Consider the following 17,699-nt stretch of genomic DNA (forward strand, 5'->3'; position numbering starts at 1 on the left):
GTTTTTTAAATTTCCCATGCACCAATCCCCTTTGCTCCAGTCTCGATGATGAAAATTTGCACGAATAAAGAGGAGGGGATAGGCCGAAGAAAAACAGTGGGCCTAGGGGTGCCTGCTATGTAAATCTGACCCTGATGGCCATTCATTTAAAGTTACGGGGAGGCACATTTATCAAAGGTCGAATTTCGAATTCATGTGAGTTTTTAAAAACTCCAATAAATTCGAACAATCAAAATTTATTTTTAAAAAAATTCTAATTTTTCAAAATGTAATTGACCCGAAAACTCGAATCAAATTCAAATAGATGTCGGGAAGGCTGCAAACAATTCCAAATTGATCCCTGGACGTATCCCATTGACTTAAACAGCAATTTGGCAGGTTTTAGGTGGCGAATAGTCGAATTGGAGTTCTTAAAGCATGCATGCAGTAATTGATATAATATACTGTAATGGCATCACAATGTAACCTGGCTGTGTGTTGTAAGAATGAAAATCACTTCATAATGAGATAAAGATATTGTAATACGTGTGAAATGAATTGCTAATGTCTTTCCAATTCTGTTTAGCTTGCTGTATAACTAATAACTTTGTAATTATAAAGAGCTTTAAATCTGTGCATAGCAAAGCTAAACAGACAGTAATTACTCATCACTATAGTTATTATCCAATTATAATTGGTACTTGTCATCCCGCAGTGTTCTCAAATGCAGATATAAAACCTTGGGCTTATGCCCAAAAGACTTCTATTACGGAGAATTGTCTAATGCTGACTTTTTCTTGCATTGTGTCCAAGTCATGGTACAGGTGATTTCCAATATAAAGGAAGGCCATTAGTAAATGACATGCAAAATAAATTGGAAGCAGGTGCTATGATTCTTCAAATTATACCCAGTCCATTATCCGGAAACCCGTTATCCAGAAAGCTCCAAATTAACGAAAGGCTGTATCCCGTAGACTCCATTATAATCAAATGGTCCTAAATTTCCTATTTCTCTGTAATAATATGAGTACCTTGTACTTGATCCAAACTAAGATATTATTAATCCTTATTGGAAGCAACACCGGCCTATCCGGTAGAGTTAACTTTTAGTATGATGTAGAGAGTGATATTCTGAGACAATTTGCAATTGGTCCTCATTTTTTATTATTTGTGGTTTGTTAGTTATTTTGCTTTTTATTCTGCAACTCTCCAGTTTGCAATTTCAGCAGACTGGTTTCTAGGGTCCAAATTACCATAGCAACCATGCATTGATTGGAATAAGAGACCTGGAGTATGAATAAGAGAGGCCTGGATAGAAAGATGAGTAATAAAAGGTACCAATAAAAAAACATTTGTAGCTTTACAGAGCATTTGTTTTTAGAAGGGGTCAGTGACCCCCCCTTTGAAAGCTGGAAAGAGTCAGAATAAAAAGGCAAATAATTAAAGAACTATAAAAAAATAAATAATGAAAACCAATTGAAAAGTTGCTTAGAATTAGCCATTCTATAACATACTAAAAGGCAACTTAAAGGTGAACCACCCCTTTAAGGTATGAAGATCCAAATTACAGAAAGATCTGTTATCCGAAAAAACACAGGTCCCAATCATTCTGGATAATGGGTCCCATACCAGAACAACTCCACCTTGCAGGGCCGTGTCAATCACACAGGGTATTTTTTAACCTCTGTCCCATTCAGCTTTGCCATGTCATGTTTATCACCCTGCTCTGTAGGTATAACTGTTTCAGGCCTGAAGAGTAACCTTTGCTCCACTGCAGTAATCATGAAGTTACATTTGATGCTGAGTTGTTATCTGGGCTTCACGGTTTTTGTTTTTTTTCCTATTGGTTTTATTTGAGATAAAGGTATGCTTGTTGCAATGGTAAATGTTTTTCTGGTTGGAGTGTCTCCGATACCTAGCATGTATTTTCCCTTTAGGTTAATGTCGCACAGGGCTCTTTGCGAAATTTTTTTGACTCAATTATTTTTACCCAACTACCCTTAAATATATTTTTTCATTATTCCAGAGCCTACTTTACTCCATTGGCAGTCTTGTTCTGATATTGGGGCAAATTTACTTACCTCTGAAATTGTGCCAGCGACAGCTTAGATGACATCGCAACACTTCGCCATGGAATTGCCTGCCTGCACTTTAGGATGGAATTAATGTAACTGAATGTGTCTCAGTGGGACTTGGCTTTTACTATTAAGTGTTGTTCTTAGATCTTCCAGGGAGCTGTTATCTTGTGTTAGGGAGCTGTTATCTTGTTACCTTCCCATTGTTCTTTTGTTTGGCTGCTGGGGGGGGGGAAGGGAGGGGGTGATATCACTCCAACTTGCAGTACATCAGTAAAGAGTGATTGAAGTTTATCAGAGCACAAGTCACATGACTGGGGGCAGCTGGGAATTTGACAAAATGTCTAGCCCCATGTCCGATTTCAAAACTGAATATAACAAAATCTGTTTGCTCTTTTGAAAAATGGATTTCAGTGCAGAATTCTGCTGGAGCAGCACTATTAACTGATGTGTTTTGAAAAAAACATGTTTTCCCATGACAGTATCCCTTTAATAAATAAAATAGAGTTGTTATATTGCCCTACACATGAGCCCAGTGTATAGTTTAAGTGCCATATGTTAGGAAATGTAGGGGGGAAGCCAGTTACCCCAAAAACATGTATGATATTCTTCAGCCTATCACCCTGGAAAAGACGCTAGCGTTTTTTGGGACTTAGAAAAATTTTCAACAATTTTTTGAGGAAGTCCTATCTACTCTATTGCACTTCGCTGGACTGAGGTGGCGAAGGCAAGTCTGGCACAAGAGGTAACGTTCAGTCAAATCTCAATCTTAGTGAATTAGCGTAGTTGCGTTCATTCGTTAGAGCACAACTTTGCCTGGCGTTATGGTGTGAATTACCGCTAGAGTCTATCTTCTTCGCTAGCGAAGTTATGCCAGCACCCGTTAGTAAATCGGCGGAGTTCCGAAATGCTGAATATATGTAGTGGCATATTTATAAAAGGGTGAAAATAAAAGTTTGAAATTTCACAGTTCTCTATCAAACTTGCATAGGAATATAGTCATCAAAGGGTGAAAATAAAACAGTCTTTGTTTCCATCCTTTGCTAAATATGCCTGTAAAAATAGAACTTGGGAGACCCCTGTGGTGAACTCTATATTTCACTCTCTGATAATATATACAGCTGTAAAACCTCCCTGACATGCTTGTACATAAATGTGTGGTACAGGTATAGGACCTGTTATCCAGAATTCTTGGGACCTAGGGTTTTCCGGATAACAGATCTTTCTGTAATTGGGATCTTCATACGTTAATTCTACGATAAAAACATGTAAACGTTCATTAAACCCAATAGGCTGGTTATGTTTCCAATAAGGATTAATTATATCCATTTAGATCAAGTGCAAGGTACTGTTTTATTCTTACAGAGATAAAGGAAATCATTTTTAAAAATCCGAATTATTTGATTATAATGGAGTCTATGGGAGATGGCCTTTCCATAATTCGGAGCTGTCTGGATAACAGGTTTCCACATAACGGATCCCATACCGGTGTATGTTTTTTTTTTTTTTGGTCTCTTCTGTAAAGTCTCCATTGCAAACTAACCATACTGGTCATATATGGCAAATATATATAGTATTGGGAGCATCCTTAATTGAGAAGGATTTTCGTTTTTTTGAGGGGCATCCTTAAAATGAAAATGAAATGTTTGAAAGGAATGACAATATAATGAACTGATGCCCTGCACTGGTACAACTGGTGTAGTTGCTTCAGAAACTCTACTTTAGTTCATATAAACAAGCTGCTGTGTAGCCATGGGGGCAGCCATTCAAGCACAGGATACACAGTAGATAACTGATAAGTACTGAAGAATCCCATTGTATTCCCATTATTTCCTTCTAGAGTCTATGAAAGTCATTAACACTGCATGCATTTCAACTTTAGGCATTGTTTAGGCATTGTTCTGAAGCAACTACACCACCTCTGTGGCCACAACCTTCCATAACTCATTACAGAGTCCTCCTCTACTGTGACAATTCACATTTAAGACCCTATGAAGGATTTGACCAGACATTTTCTTAATGACAGTGGTTTGCAGGCTTTGAGGTCCAACATTTGGTGGCACATTTATTAAAGGTCGAATTCTGAATTCATGTGAGTTATTAAAAACTCTAAACTCTAAATTAAATTTGAATATGCTCGAAATTCGTCTGGGGGGTTATTTATAAAAAAAAGTCGAATATTTAAAACTCAGACTAATTTTACCGTCTTGAAAACTAAAATCAAATTCGACTAAACTCGATTCGAATTCTCCAAAAAAAAAAGACTACCCACATGTCCAAATTGGTCCCTGGACATCTCCCATTGACTTATACATGAACTCGGCAGGTTTTAGGTGGCGAATAGTCAAATTTGAGTTCTTAAAGAGCCAGAGTATGATAAATCTCAAAATTTTAATTAAAACTCGAATCAAATTTGGATAATTCAGAATTAGAATTTAAGAGTCTTGATGACCATAAAAAATGTCATCCATTCAACAGTTTGTCCAAGAATGTTGAGGTTAGTGTTTGCTCCAGATTTCTCCATATCTGGTTTTCAAATCTGATTCGGTCAGTACCTGGGATACCCACTGTCTGATTTTTACGATATGGATATGGCCAACACAATGAGGAAAATATGTGGCCCAGAAGGTAAGTATGAAATCGCAAGTGTAGGAGGCACAAACTATTTTATACTAGGATTTTTTGTGTGTACTGCAAGAGAGATATGTTCACCTTGATTAGAGGAATGTGCATCAAAGTTGAACACTGTTCACCTGGAGCTCACAAGAATATGCTCCACCGAGGGCAATGACAGACCCAGGGAATGAAAGTTCTAATGATTTGTGAAAACTAGCCGGCTGATTTTGCTCTTTGTATACCTGCTTCTTGTAGGTTAGTACAGGTTAACCAAAAAAGGTCTAGTTCTGCATGTATAACTCTAATTGTGGAGTTGTGCAACCTGCCAATATCATTTAGCCCCATCTATGACATTTAGAAGAAGACACAGAAACCAGGCTGCATGTAGAACAGTTACCTTGTTTAAAATAATGCAAACTTTAATTTTTTTCTCTACTTTTTTTTCCCCAATAAAATAAATCTTCTGACTTTACATGCAGCATTTAAGATGAAAACAGCGCTCAGTCTTCTTATTCTATGGACCTGGTCATGGAAACCATAAACGCAACTATTTTCAAGTTCTATTCAAATGCAACCTGTGATTTGTGGTCTTCTGTTTTAGGACCGATTCTAGTGTTTGAAAGACCTCATTTTCCTGGTGGAATATTCTGTAGATTGTCCTCAGTTCCCCCGGCAGATGGTGGTCAATGTTATGCTGATGTTTTTAGTTTGATTTTGCTAAGCATTGAGTCCGTGCTGATAGTGAGTTTTGGAATTTTGTTCTGCAAAACAGCAAGGTCAAGTAGGAATCAGATGGCACCAGATATGGCCATTATTCTAAATATGTACCATAACACGAGCTGGCTGCACAAATAAGCAGTAGTTGTTGACATTGCTGTTCTGATCAATTCAATTGCTTTTGGCATGTGCTTGTATTTGTCCCCCATTTAATTTTCCTCAAAACTGTTTGTGCCGTTTCTCTGTTTTTGAAGCGACAAGTTATTGTTTTTGAAAACTGTAAGCGAAAACAGGCTCAGTTTCATGAAATGGACTTCAGCAGGGGCTTTGTTAATCACAAATAAGAGCACTAAAGTGGAATAACTTGGTTATTTTTACATTTTCCTGTAAAAACACCTCCTGTAAGCGATCCACAATAAGCCATGATGTATTTCCTCCTTGAAGGGGGGGGGGAAATGGGCCATTTATTATTTCAGTTCTGACTCACCCTGAACTTGCTGACATTGGGATGTTTAACACATAATCACAAGGAACAGGTTAGGGCAAAATCTGTGGACGCCAGTCTGAGAACCTGCTTATTACTCACTTACTAGCAGATTGCTTTGTTTTCTAGTTTTTCTTTTCAGATATCTGGGGTGTTTTTCTCTCCCCTTCACCCTTTTCATTCGTTAGATGGTGCCAAACAGAGTTCATTTTGCCTCTTGAAAATAATTACTTTTTTCCAATAATATTGGTTTAGCTGAGGGCTTAATTACAGCAATACATCTACAGATACTTGACAGAAGATGAGTAAGAAGGGTTGAGGGCTATGCCTGAATGTGCGAAGTACTTTTTTTGGAGACTTTTTTGGCCATAGACGCACCGCTTATATCATACAATACGAATTTTCATACAATATTCGGTGCGTTTATGGTTGGAGATGAGCCGTCCGATGTCGGCAGAAGACTTGGATATTGGTCGGCTCATCGATCGAGCCGGCCGGAAAACTTTGATTGGGTTCCTTTGAAGGCACCCAAACATTGCCCATTAGAATTACATTGTTTCTATATGTGACGATTCAACTCTACACGTGTATTTTGAAACAAGCGATCTTTCTTGGAAAGATCGTTTCCAGGAAAGATTGTAATTGTAACGTCTATGTCCACCTTTACATATATTGGCCCAGGCATTGTTCAGATTGAGGCTACACTAAATTGACATACCGTATATACTCGAGTATAAGCCGAGTTTTTCAGCCCCCAAAATATGCTGAAAAACTCTACCTCGGCTTATACTCAGGTCAAGCGCAAAAACGGTCGCCGGCTTCCAAGAATAGTCTCCAAGAATAGTCGCTGGCATTCAAGAATAGTCTCCAAGAATAATCGCCGGCATTTAAGAATGGTCGCCGGTGTCCAAAAACGAGACGCCTGCACCTCCAATGGGAGCAGAAACCCTCAATTTTTTGATTGAAACGTACCAGAAGCTGCTGCATTTCTCACCCTATGCTTATACTCGGCTTATATTTCGAGTCAATAAACTTTCCCAGTTTTTGGAGGTAAAATTAGGTACCTCGGCTTATACTCTGGACGGCTTATACTCGAGTATATACGGTACTTTCTTTCATTTTTCTTTAATAGCACATTGCACCAAACCCTGTCCAATGGAATGCATTCCTGTCTGGTCATATATAGATTCACCAAATTACTTTCTTAACGAAGTCAGAAACACTGCCCATATATTTGTGTAATACGTCCGAAGGAAATTTATTATTATTTTACATAAAGTGCTGACCTATTCCACAGCACACGTTTGCAGATAAAGGATCCCATACCTGTATTCTGCTATCCAGAAAGCTCCGAATTATGTGATGGCTTTTCCATGTTAAGCAAATAGTAATTTCATAAAATACAATTTTTAAAAGGAAAAAATGATTTCCTTTTTCTCTGTAATAATAAAACAGTAGCTTGTACTTAATGGTAACTATGCTGCAGTAATCGTTATTGGCGGCAAAACAATCCAGCTGGGTTTATTTCATGTTTAAATTTGTTTTTAGCAGATATAGGGTATTTCTGTGAAATATCCCTTATCTGGAAAACCCCAGGTCTCAAGCATTCAGCTAGCAGAAATCATGACTTGCGGCTAAGGTTATTACTGGCTTGTCAGAATTTAATATTGGTGTCAAGACTAAAAAAAAATTAAATGCCCAGTAATATATGCTTAGTGTGCTCTTTTGAATACTTTTGCATACTTTCTGCATAGCTCAATTAAAAACCATGGGACAAACACTGAATTTGTGGGTGCATGTTTATGTAGTAGATAATGCCTGCCTATAATGCGCCTTTCCATATGAACAATGACTTACTAGTACAGGTATAGTACCTGTTATCCGGCATGCTCGGAGCTGTTTTGCCTGTTGTAAGGAGTAATTCTATTTTAGTTGGGATCCAGTGTATGGTATGGTTTTTATATAACCCAGAAAAAGGAAATCATCTTGGGAGATGGCCATCCTGTAATTTGGAGCTAATGGGATTACAGATAACAGATACCTGTATGTCTGTTCAAAGGAATTAGTTTTCTCTCTCTGTTATAGTAACTGCCAACTTTAGTCACCCAGCATCCACTTTCTCAGGTGGGAAGAAAGTGATGAACCAACAGCATTGATGGAAAACGTATACACTTTTTTGCAAGACACTAGGGGGTTATCTATCAAAATGTGAAATTTTCTCACTATTTTCTGAAAACCACTCCTACCAAATCCGTATTCACGGTATTTATCAATACATTTTCACTAAAATTTTATATGCGGGAAAAGGCCCAAAATCGTGAAAAAATCAGAATCTTACGGTGTTTGGGGGATTTGACGCCCGAAAACTGCCACCTTTTCGGATTCTTATGTTTTTTTATGGGATTTGATGCTCGAAAACTGCGACCTTTTCGGATTACTGCCTGAAAACCACAAAACCTTTGTATTGTTGAACGAGACCCAGCGTAAATCATAATATCTTCCAATTGTAAATGGGACATCTGCTGTTGACTTCTACATGAACTCAGCAGGTCTGAGATGGAGAACTTTTTTATTCTGACTTTTCACATCATCTGGGTTTTTTAAATCACAAAAACAGTTTTGTTTTTTTTGTACAAAAAATTGGTGTTTTCCCCTTTAAAAGTCAGACCAGAAAAAAACAGACTGACAGTTGCATTTGTATAGTTGCTGATACTGGTTAATGTACCTTACTACATAGGAGCCAGTAGTACCTGCTTTCTATAGCAGACTATATTAAGTAAACAGTGGAAATTGATTCTAGCAGACCTTAAAAAAGCAAGTAGTGGAGTGCCTGCAAAAGTTAAATGAACCCACAAAATCATACCTTCTCCTCTCTCATACCCAATTACTGCCAGGGATCTCCTTTCATAAAAGGTTTTTTTTCAATTTTATGTTTTTAATATAATGCTAGGATTATGTGGGTCAAAGAACAAAGTAACTGCTAAGTAAAAAGTTACCTGTTCTGTATGTTTTGCACTGTTTGTGTTTTTCCTTAATGCGCCAGCCTTGCACGGGACAAGCCATCCAGCTGAGCTACGTCAGAGGGCATCGCCCCAGCAGGCTGCTGACATACTTGTTATTTATTAGCATCTCTCAAGTCATTCCTGACCTATGAACATGTGTAGCCTGCACATCAGCTTTTTCATTTGGTTTTGAAGATCTGTAGGTTTTTGTTTTTCCACAAATACAGTTTAAGCAGACTTTAGCTGAACCTTAAATACCTTTAACCACAATGGCCATTTTGGCTATTAGCAACCCTTAGGGTCTAATTTCAAATTCATATGAGTTTTTTTTTTTTTTAAATTCCCTTATTCGAATGAATTAGAAATTCAACTTGGGGAGATTTATTAAAAAAATCGAAATTCTAAAAGTCATCCGATTTAAACGACCCGAAAACTCGAATCCAATTCGATTCAAACTCTATTCGTATTTGATTCTTACGAATGTCAGGAAGGCTACAAACAACTCCAAATTGACTCCTGGACCTCTCCTATTGATTTATACAGTAATTCGGCAGGTTTTAGGTGGCAATAGTCGAATTCAAATTTTGTCAAAAAATTTGAATCAAGTTTGGATAATTCCCTAGTCGAATTTGACCATAAAAAAAATTGAAATATTGAATTAATAAATCTGCCCTTTTAAGGGGAACTGTAAATTTAATATTAGCTTTAGCATACTGAAATAAGAAACTTTCTAAATACAATCAATTAAAATTCGGTACTGTTTCTGAAATAATCAAGTTTCTCTTCACTATTCCTCTCTCAGCATCTGTTTCTCCTCATTCTGTCTTCATTCAGGAGTTGGGTATCAGATGATGATCCAATATATCTATGCCTAGAAGATGTATTAGAGCTCATTCTATTAAAATCACCAGACATCATGTCTCTCTACATGCAGAATTTGTGCAAAAGGTAGTAATTTTGTTAGATTTTGTTTGTACTGGAATCAGTTGTTTGAGTGAGCTCTAATACATCTACTAGGAAAGGAACCCACTCCCCATAAGATATATTGGATCATTCATCTGACACCCAACTGCAACAACTTTTAATTGATTGTATTTAGAAAGTTTCTTACTTCAGTATGAGGAAGCTTGTATTAAATTTTCATTTTCACGATAGTTCCCCTTTAATATCACGGGTTTGTGTGCATGTATCTGGAATATTTTCATTTGTGATATTCACTGTGATTTATAGCCACTGTAAATTGTTGCGGCTATGACACACTAGATACTATTTATTTCAAAATTAGGTGTGGCAAAAGCTGGCAAGCAAGTTGGCAGGAACAGCCACAATTAATTACTTTCAGTTTTACTGGCTAATAATGTCATTTAGGCACAATCATAGTACAGTGCAAAAGGCCATATCAGGACAAGGATTCCCTTTGTTGGAAGAAAAGCCTACAGATATAAGTCTTATATTTTCTGCTGATGCAGCTTTAGGAGTCAACCCTTAGGGGGTTATTTATCAAAGGTCGAATTTAGAAGTTTTTTTTTTTTAACTTTAATAAATTCGAATGGATGAAAAAACTTGGAACGTCTAACATTTGATCAAATAGGAAAGACCCAAAAGGCTATACTCCCAAAATGAATGAAAAATGAAAATGAGCAACAGATATCATATTAAGTGACATATTAAAGAATCTTACCAAACTGGAATATATATTTAAATCAATATTGCCCTTTTACATCTCTTGCCTTGAGCTACTATTTTGTGATGGTCTGTGTGCTGCCTCAGAGATCACCTGACCAGAAATATTGCAGCTCTAACTGTAACAGGAAGAAGTGTGGAAGCAAAAGACAGAACTCTGCCTGTTGCAATTGCATTCTGTTGTCCTATATGTAAACCTATGCCTTTTGTTAATTTTCATCTTAAATGGCTGCCCCCGTAACTAGACGGCAGCTTGCTTTTATAATCTATAAAAGTATTTCTGAAGCAAACACACAGCTTTTACTAATGCAGGTCAACAGTGCCTTATATTTGAATTACTTTCAATCACTTTCATTTTTTGCCTTTACTATTCCTTTAAAGGGGTGGTTCACTTTCATGGTAACTTTTAGTAGGCTATAGAATGACTCATTCTTAGCAACTTTTCATTTGGTCTTCATTATTTCTTTTTTTATCGTTTTTTTTAATTATTTGCCTTCTGCTTCTGACTCTTTCCAGTTTTCAAATGGGGGTCACTGACCCCATCTAAACAACACATGCTCTGTAAGGCTATAGATGTATTGTTATTGCTACTTTTTATTACTCCTCTTTCTATTCAGGACCTCTCCTGTTTATATCCCAGTCTCTTATTCCAATTAGTGCATGGTTGCTATGGTAATTGTGACCCTAACTACCAGATTGCTGAAAATGCAAAATGGAGAGCTGCAGAATAAAAAGCTAAATAACTCAAAAAAACACAAATGATGAAAAAATAAAAACGAATTGCCAATTGTCTCAGAATATCACGCTCTACATCATGCTAAAAGTTAATTTAAAGTTGAACAACCCCTTTAGGGTTACATCTGGGTCTAGGGTATATGTAGGCCTGCAGCCACTCCAAGATAAGAATGTGTCCGCTAAAGATACCACTTTTAATTAGATCGCTATGCATAGGATAAGATCTAGTATCCAGAATGTTTAGGGAAAGATCCACTCTTTGGAAACCTTTATGCAGAAGACTTAACACAAAGCCAATGTGTATTGCTGTAGACGATTGCTTTAGCTTAAAGGAACAGCAATCTGATGGCAATACACTGCACTCATCCTACTGTGTGCAGAGGAATTCACAATAATTAAATCTTCGCTAATTTCTTACAGTATCACTCAGAATAGGAACAAGGAGTAAGCAGTAGGGCTTGGAATCCTCTGCCCCATGCTCAGACTTTACTAGGCCATCTCCAAGCTGTGTATTTAGATCACTAAATTCCATCTCAAATACATTAGCATTTTCCTCCTACTGTGATGAACTATATTTAATTTCTAGAAAAGAGTAATTAAACGAGGTAGGCAAGCTCTGGAGGAACTGATGTGTAGAGCAGTAGCATAGCTATGTATTTATTCATCTTCAGACCTTAGGGCTAGATTCCCTCTAGTGTGTATATTACTCCACTAAACGTTAAAGGGGTTTAGCAGCTTTAATTGAAAGTAAATCTTCATTAATAACCTGACGGTATGCTAAACTGCGTGCTTCTAATTAATGTTCTTCAGGCAAGAACACATTCAGCAGTGTGGTTCATTGAGCAGCAGAGTGACTTACTAAACATGGCCCAACAAAACAATGAAACAATTACTGGTTTCCACAAACACATACTGGAAAATTATATTCTGCTACCCTAGGGCCAAGTTTTCGTATAATAAAACGTAAAAAAAGAAATGCTATTTACAGTTTTACAGGCTAACCAGAAACATTTCACCATAAACCAGACATGCCTATGTAGAGCTGTACAGTGGCTTCTCAGTATGAAATCTTTAATATGAATATAGTTCATATACAAAGTTGACTTTTAATCCCCCCCTCCCTTCAAGTTTCACATCACGTTTACATATACTCAAGGCACAGTATCATACCAGTGTGTTAAAATGGTTGTTCACCTTCCCAACACTGTTTTCAGTTCAGTTGTTTTTCCAATTTGAAATTTAAATTAAATTTCATTTAAATTTTATACTTCAAATTGGGAAGTTTAATTTTTAATATTCCCATGTTCTAGTCTTGCAGCTCAGTGATTCAGGTGCAGAATCTGAACTTTTACAATTTGCTATATTAGTTGATACAATTGGTTGATACTAGGGATGCACTGAATCCAGGATTCGGTTTGGGATTCTGCCTTTTTCAGCAGGATCTTTCTGCCTGGCCGAACCGAATCCGAACCCTAATTTGTATATGCAAATTAGAGACGGGGAGGGAAATTACATGACTTTTTGTCACAAAACAAAGAAGTATGCATATGCAAATTAGGATTCAGATTCGGTTCGGTATTTGGCCAAATCTTTCGCAAAGGATTCGGGGGTTCGGCTGAATCCAAAATAGTGGATTCGGTGCCTTCCTAGTTGATACATTTCTCCGGAACATCTGTGAGATATTAGCAGCTATTTTATCAATTCTAGCAGGTGCTACATAAGTAAGTAGAAAATAGAAAGTAATTGGAAAAGGTCTTTATTTCTGGTGAACTATGCGAGTCCTGCAGCGGGTCGGGTAACCCGGGGTTTACCTGCACAAAAAAGCAGGCTGAGGATTTTCAGGTGCAGGTATAGATGCGGGTCGGTTTACGGGTCTCATCTAAATTTCTTCTTATGTACTATTGTCTATATTTTACAAAACTTGTTTCTTTCCCGCCCACTTTTGATGATGTCACTTCCGGTTTGCATAACATCACTTCCTGTTTAATGGTGGTCGGCGGGTCGGGTTGTGGATAAGGCAGTTGCGGGTCTGGGTTGGGCAGTGGATAAAAGTGTTCGGGTTGTGGGGTCGGGTCCGGGTCTTAGAAATTGGTTCCGCGCAGAACTCTACTATGTGAAATCAGCTGAAATGGAAAGAAAGTGTTTAAAGTGGTTAGTGCATCCGTGGGGTCGTGAGTTCAATTTGTACTTGGGCACAATGTAAAGGAGTCTGTATCTTCTGCCTGTGCTTGAGTGGGTTCCTCCAGTTACCCCCTAGATTCCTTTCATACTTTGAGGGAGTAACTGGCTTCTAAAAAATTGACTGAGAATATTTGTGGGTTTAAACTAAAAACATGGCTAAAAAGTTGTTCTCTACTGGCTCCACTGATGCAGGGACTGCTGTGCGTGATAAACAATCTCTGTGAAATGTTGGCTAAATTGACACTTTATAAATAAAGATTGATAATGGACAATATTGGACCAATAACCGTAAGGCTACTTTAAGAGCTAAGGCATATACACTGACCCAGTTTAGTAGAGAAAGTAATGCATATAATCATTCTGATATGTGTATATGTTCCATGTAATATAGCCCTATGGAATGCAAATCCAACCCAGTAATCTCACACTTTTCTTTAGCACAGTGTTTGCTTTTAATTAATATAGAATTTACTATAATCTTATTTTGCTTAATTATGGCAGTGCCAGCAATCTAATACTAAAGGATGATCTTAAATGCCTTTCTCATTTTGTAAATCGTTGAAATGAGTAAAACGAAGAGCTCTTGTTTTGCATTGAACAATGGAAAAGTAAGAGCTGAGCCGACTGTATGCTCCTGTGCAGGGTTGATCGTATTTCCCCTGACAATTTATTCAGATAACTTCTTTGCCTACTGCCAATCCTAAGGGCTGGGTGAAAGGCAGGTTCTTTAGTACATAAGGTCTAGGGGGCAGCTGATTGTTAACAATAGCATTGTGATTTGCAACTAATCCAATTTCAATCTGCGCAAATATTGCTCTCCACTTTGTAGCATATTAAAATATTGATTTTTAGATAAGTTTATCTATGGGTGTTTATAGTGTTATAAAACCATAATATTGCTACACAACAGACTCCACTCCTTTCCAGAGAAAAACATCTGAAAATCTGTAATCCATTTTTGCTTTTGATATTTTTAACTGAACTCAACCGGTCAAATCTCACTGCTGACTGGTTGCATCTGGACAGGGGCAAATCTGCTCCTTCTCATTTACATTCTGGCTATGGTTCTAATGTCTCAGAACGTCTTATTCTAGAGAACTGGCAATATTTATATTGTTTTGCAGTCATACGTCTTATGGTATGGCACTTTTTGGTCAAATATTCTATAAACTTAATTTCTTTACTGAACTTCGTTCTAGTGTAGAACTTTTGATATGAACCATAACAAAAGTGGTGTAAAGGTGATAAATTTATTGGCTAACTAAAGGTGGCCATACACTGAGAGATCCAAACGACGCCAAACGAGCGGATTTCTCCCCCCCCGATTTGCCCACCTTGAGGTGGGAGATTTCCGGCTGATCCGATCGTGGGCCCTAGGGCCCAACGATCGAATCAGAACGAAGGGTAACGGGTGGTCGGATTGCGGGACCGAATCAATGAACAGATGCGGCCGCGATCCAACGAGATTTTTAGTCCTGTCCGATCGACTTTTGGTCAGATATCGATCGGGGAAGCCCATCGGAGGGTCCCATACACGGGCCAAACGGTCTGTCAGCAGCTTTTATCGGCCTGTATATGGCCACCTTAAGATGATAATCACAACAAGCTTTCAGAAAAAGGAAGTTTCTTCTTCAAAGCTGATTAAAAAGAAGCCATGTTGGCTCTGACATATATATGGCATTTTTATACAAAAAAAAAAGGAAAAACACATCAGTATAATTTGTATTACAAGTAGAGAGATGCAAATTCCAGACCCAGCATGAATTATACCTAATGGGGAGGACAAACTGGGCGGTTGAGCGTGAACACGCACTAAATAACACCCTACTGAAGAGAATGGAATACACACTATAGCAATTCCCACTGTGCGTTTTAGAGCCAACATCTGAGATGAAACGCCAGTATTTGCGTTTTTTTCAGCAGAAACACCAACAGAAAAACAGAAATGCATGTTGGGAAAAGAAAACTACAGGCTGAATAGCATAGTTTATTATGCGAATGTGGTTTCATTGGCGTATAGACGCTCAACTGCGCATTTATTTTTAAAAATGCAATGTAAAAACTCCCCATGTGATCTCGCCCTAAGGTGTGAAGCAGATTGCTATAATAGTTTGTGGTCTCCACTTTTTGTTTTTGTTTATTTATGCATCTGTTTGTCTAGGTATCTAGCCATAAATCCATGGCCTAAATTCAGTCCTGTCTCCAGACTCTTAAAGGTTTGCATGAGTTTATATTCCCACACCTACAGGTGACTTTAGGCCTTATATCCACATGATCATTTATATTTTTCAACAGTGCTCCGGCTAAGCAGAACATTATATTGATCCATTTCATTGGACTCTTGGCTCTAGTGGATTTCATAATATTTGCTTCAGAAAATATGTGTCCAGATTTGAGTTCAACTAAAAGTGAAAGCACATGGGATTTTTAGGAAATATTGACTAGCTCTTTGTTTAGCTAGCTCAGCAGTTCTTCATTATTGTCCTCTAATTCCAGGTACATAAACACAATCTACAAATGCTTGTATTTATTGCCCCAGACATTTAGAAAGTCCTGGCATTTTCTTTGTGACTGTATATACATGCGATTCTTTTGGTCTGAAATAACCCCCACCTAAAAGGAAGAGATGCTATTTATTGTGTTGGTGGTGGTGATGGGGCATCTGTAAAATAAGGGTAGAACCGTAGCACATGTAAATGGGAATTCTCGTCGTTTTGTTTCTTATGTGAACCTTCCTTTAGTAAATATGCTGCTTCCTGAGTTGCAGGGATTTCCTGTAAGGCCGTGACTTTAATGTAACAGAACAATTGGACATGAAGCTGCCTTCATGCATCTCACTCATGTGCTTGTGCAGTCCTGTCTGGTTTTAAGGATAATTGCCCTTGGTAAATACAAAATATAGTTCTTTTTAACCATCTATCCTTGAAAGGTGCTTTAACATCTATTACCCTACTTTTTAACATAATTTTATATATATATATATATATATATATATATATATATATATATATATATATATATATATATATATATATATATATATATATATATAGTGAAAAAGGATTGCGGCACTCACAGGGTTTTAGTGAAAAAACAAAAAATGTTTTATTATTAAGCCTCAACGTTTCGATCCCTCACAGGGAGTTCACAGACGACATATTCTTCCACGCAATCTTCTTCCTGCTTTGAATGGCGTTTTGGCGCATGCGCAGTAGGAGCATTTTGCTGGTACGGATCTACTGCGCATGCACCAAAAGTCACGAAGTACTTTTGGCACATGTGCAGTAGATCCGTACCGGCGAAATGCTCCTACTGCGCCTGTGCTGTTCAAAGCAGGAAGAAGATCGCGTGGAAGAAGATGTTGTCTGTGAACTCCATGGACTGGACCTGCGCAGAAGGGTAAGCAAGAAGTTAGGGGCATTTGCCCAGTGGGACGGGTAGGCCAGGGGGGAGGAGGGAGGGTGGGCAACACACGGGAGGGGGGAGGGTTTTGCGCCAACTAGGTTTCCTTCCCCTTTAAGGTAGCAGAGAAGTGTTGTGCATCATCGGTGTATCAGCCATTCGGACAAGGTTCCAAGAATATCTAGGACACAACATAAATGATGTTAAAAATGTGAGGTGCATCTAGGACAGCAAAGATGCATTCTCCTCAAATTTCATCCTGACTGGGTTTTTTCGCCACCCCCCATATTTTGGAAACCACTGCCTAGGCTAGGAGAAAATATTTAGTTGGTTTGCGGCCTTTTTATTTGTTTGTTGAACACATTGGTGACCACCTAAAGACTCCAGTCTTGTTTGCTTAACAGTTTTTAGATATTTTAAAAAGTTGTTCTAAATGCTATATAGTAATCTTCTATATACAGTAATTGTGCATATGACACAGGGGACACAGTGTTGAGAATAATTTACAATGGTTATGTCATCTGCCTGCTGAACAGGAAGGGTGGGATTTTGGTGGTTTTTTTAGTGTAGTCTTGTTCTTCTTTGCCTTCTCTACAGGTTTGTTTTGTACAAGTGCCAGGTAAAACCACAAGTTTAATCACATGTAGAGATTCTTCATGATGACTCAACTTTACACTAGACTGCATTTATCTTGCAGGAGTTTGTCGTTTAATAGTCTAACTTCATTGCCCCTTGTTCTCTTATTCATCTGAATGATGGAGCTATTAAGCTAAAGTTACACCAGGAAAACAGTGTTTATTTTTTTTCTACTATTTCCATGGTACA

General features: G+C 37.8%; 1 protein-coding gene across 1 annotated transcript in view; it reads left to right on the forward strand.

The window, feature by feature from the left end:
* The window catches only part of foxo1.S (forkhead box O1 S homeolog), a 43,739-nt gene that overhangs the window by 22,676 nt on the left and 3,364 nt on the right, over window positions 1-17,699 (forward strand). The gene's annotated exons all lie outside the window — the stretch shown is intronic.

This window comes from Xenopus laevis, chromosome 2S (assembly GCF_017654675.1).
Source record: "Xenopus laevis strain J_2021 chromosome 2S, Xenopus_laevis_v10.1, whole genome shotgun sequence".
Classification (NCBI taxonomy): Eukaryota; Metazoa; Chordata; class Amphibia; order Anura; family Pipidae; genus Xenopus; species Xenopus laevis.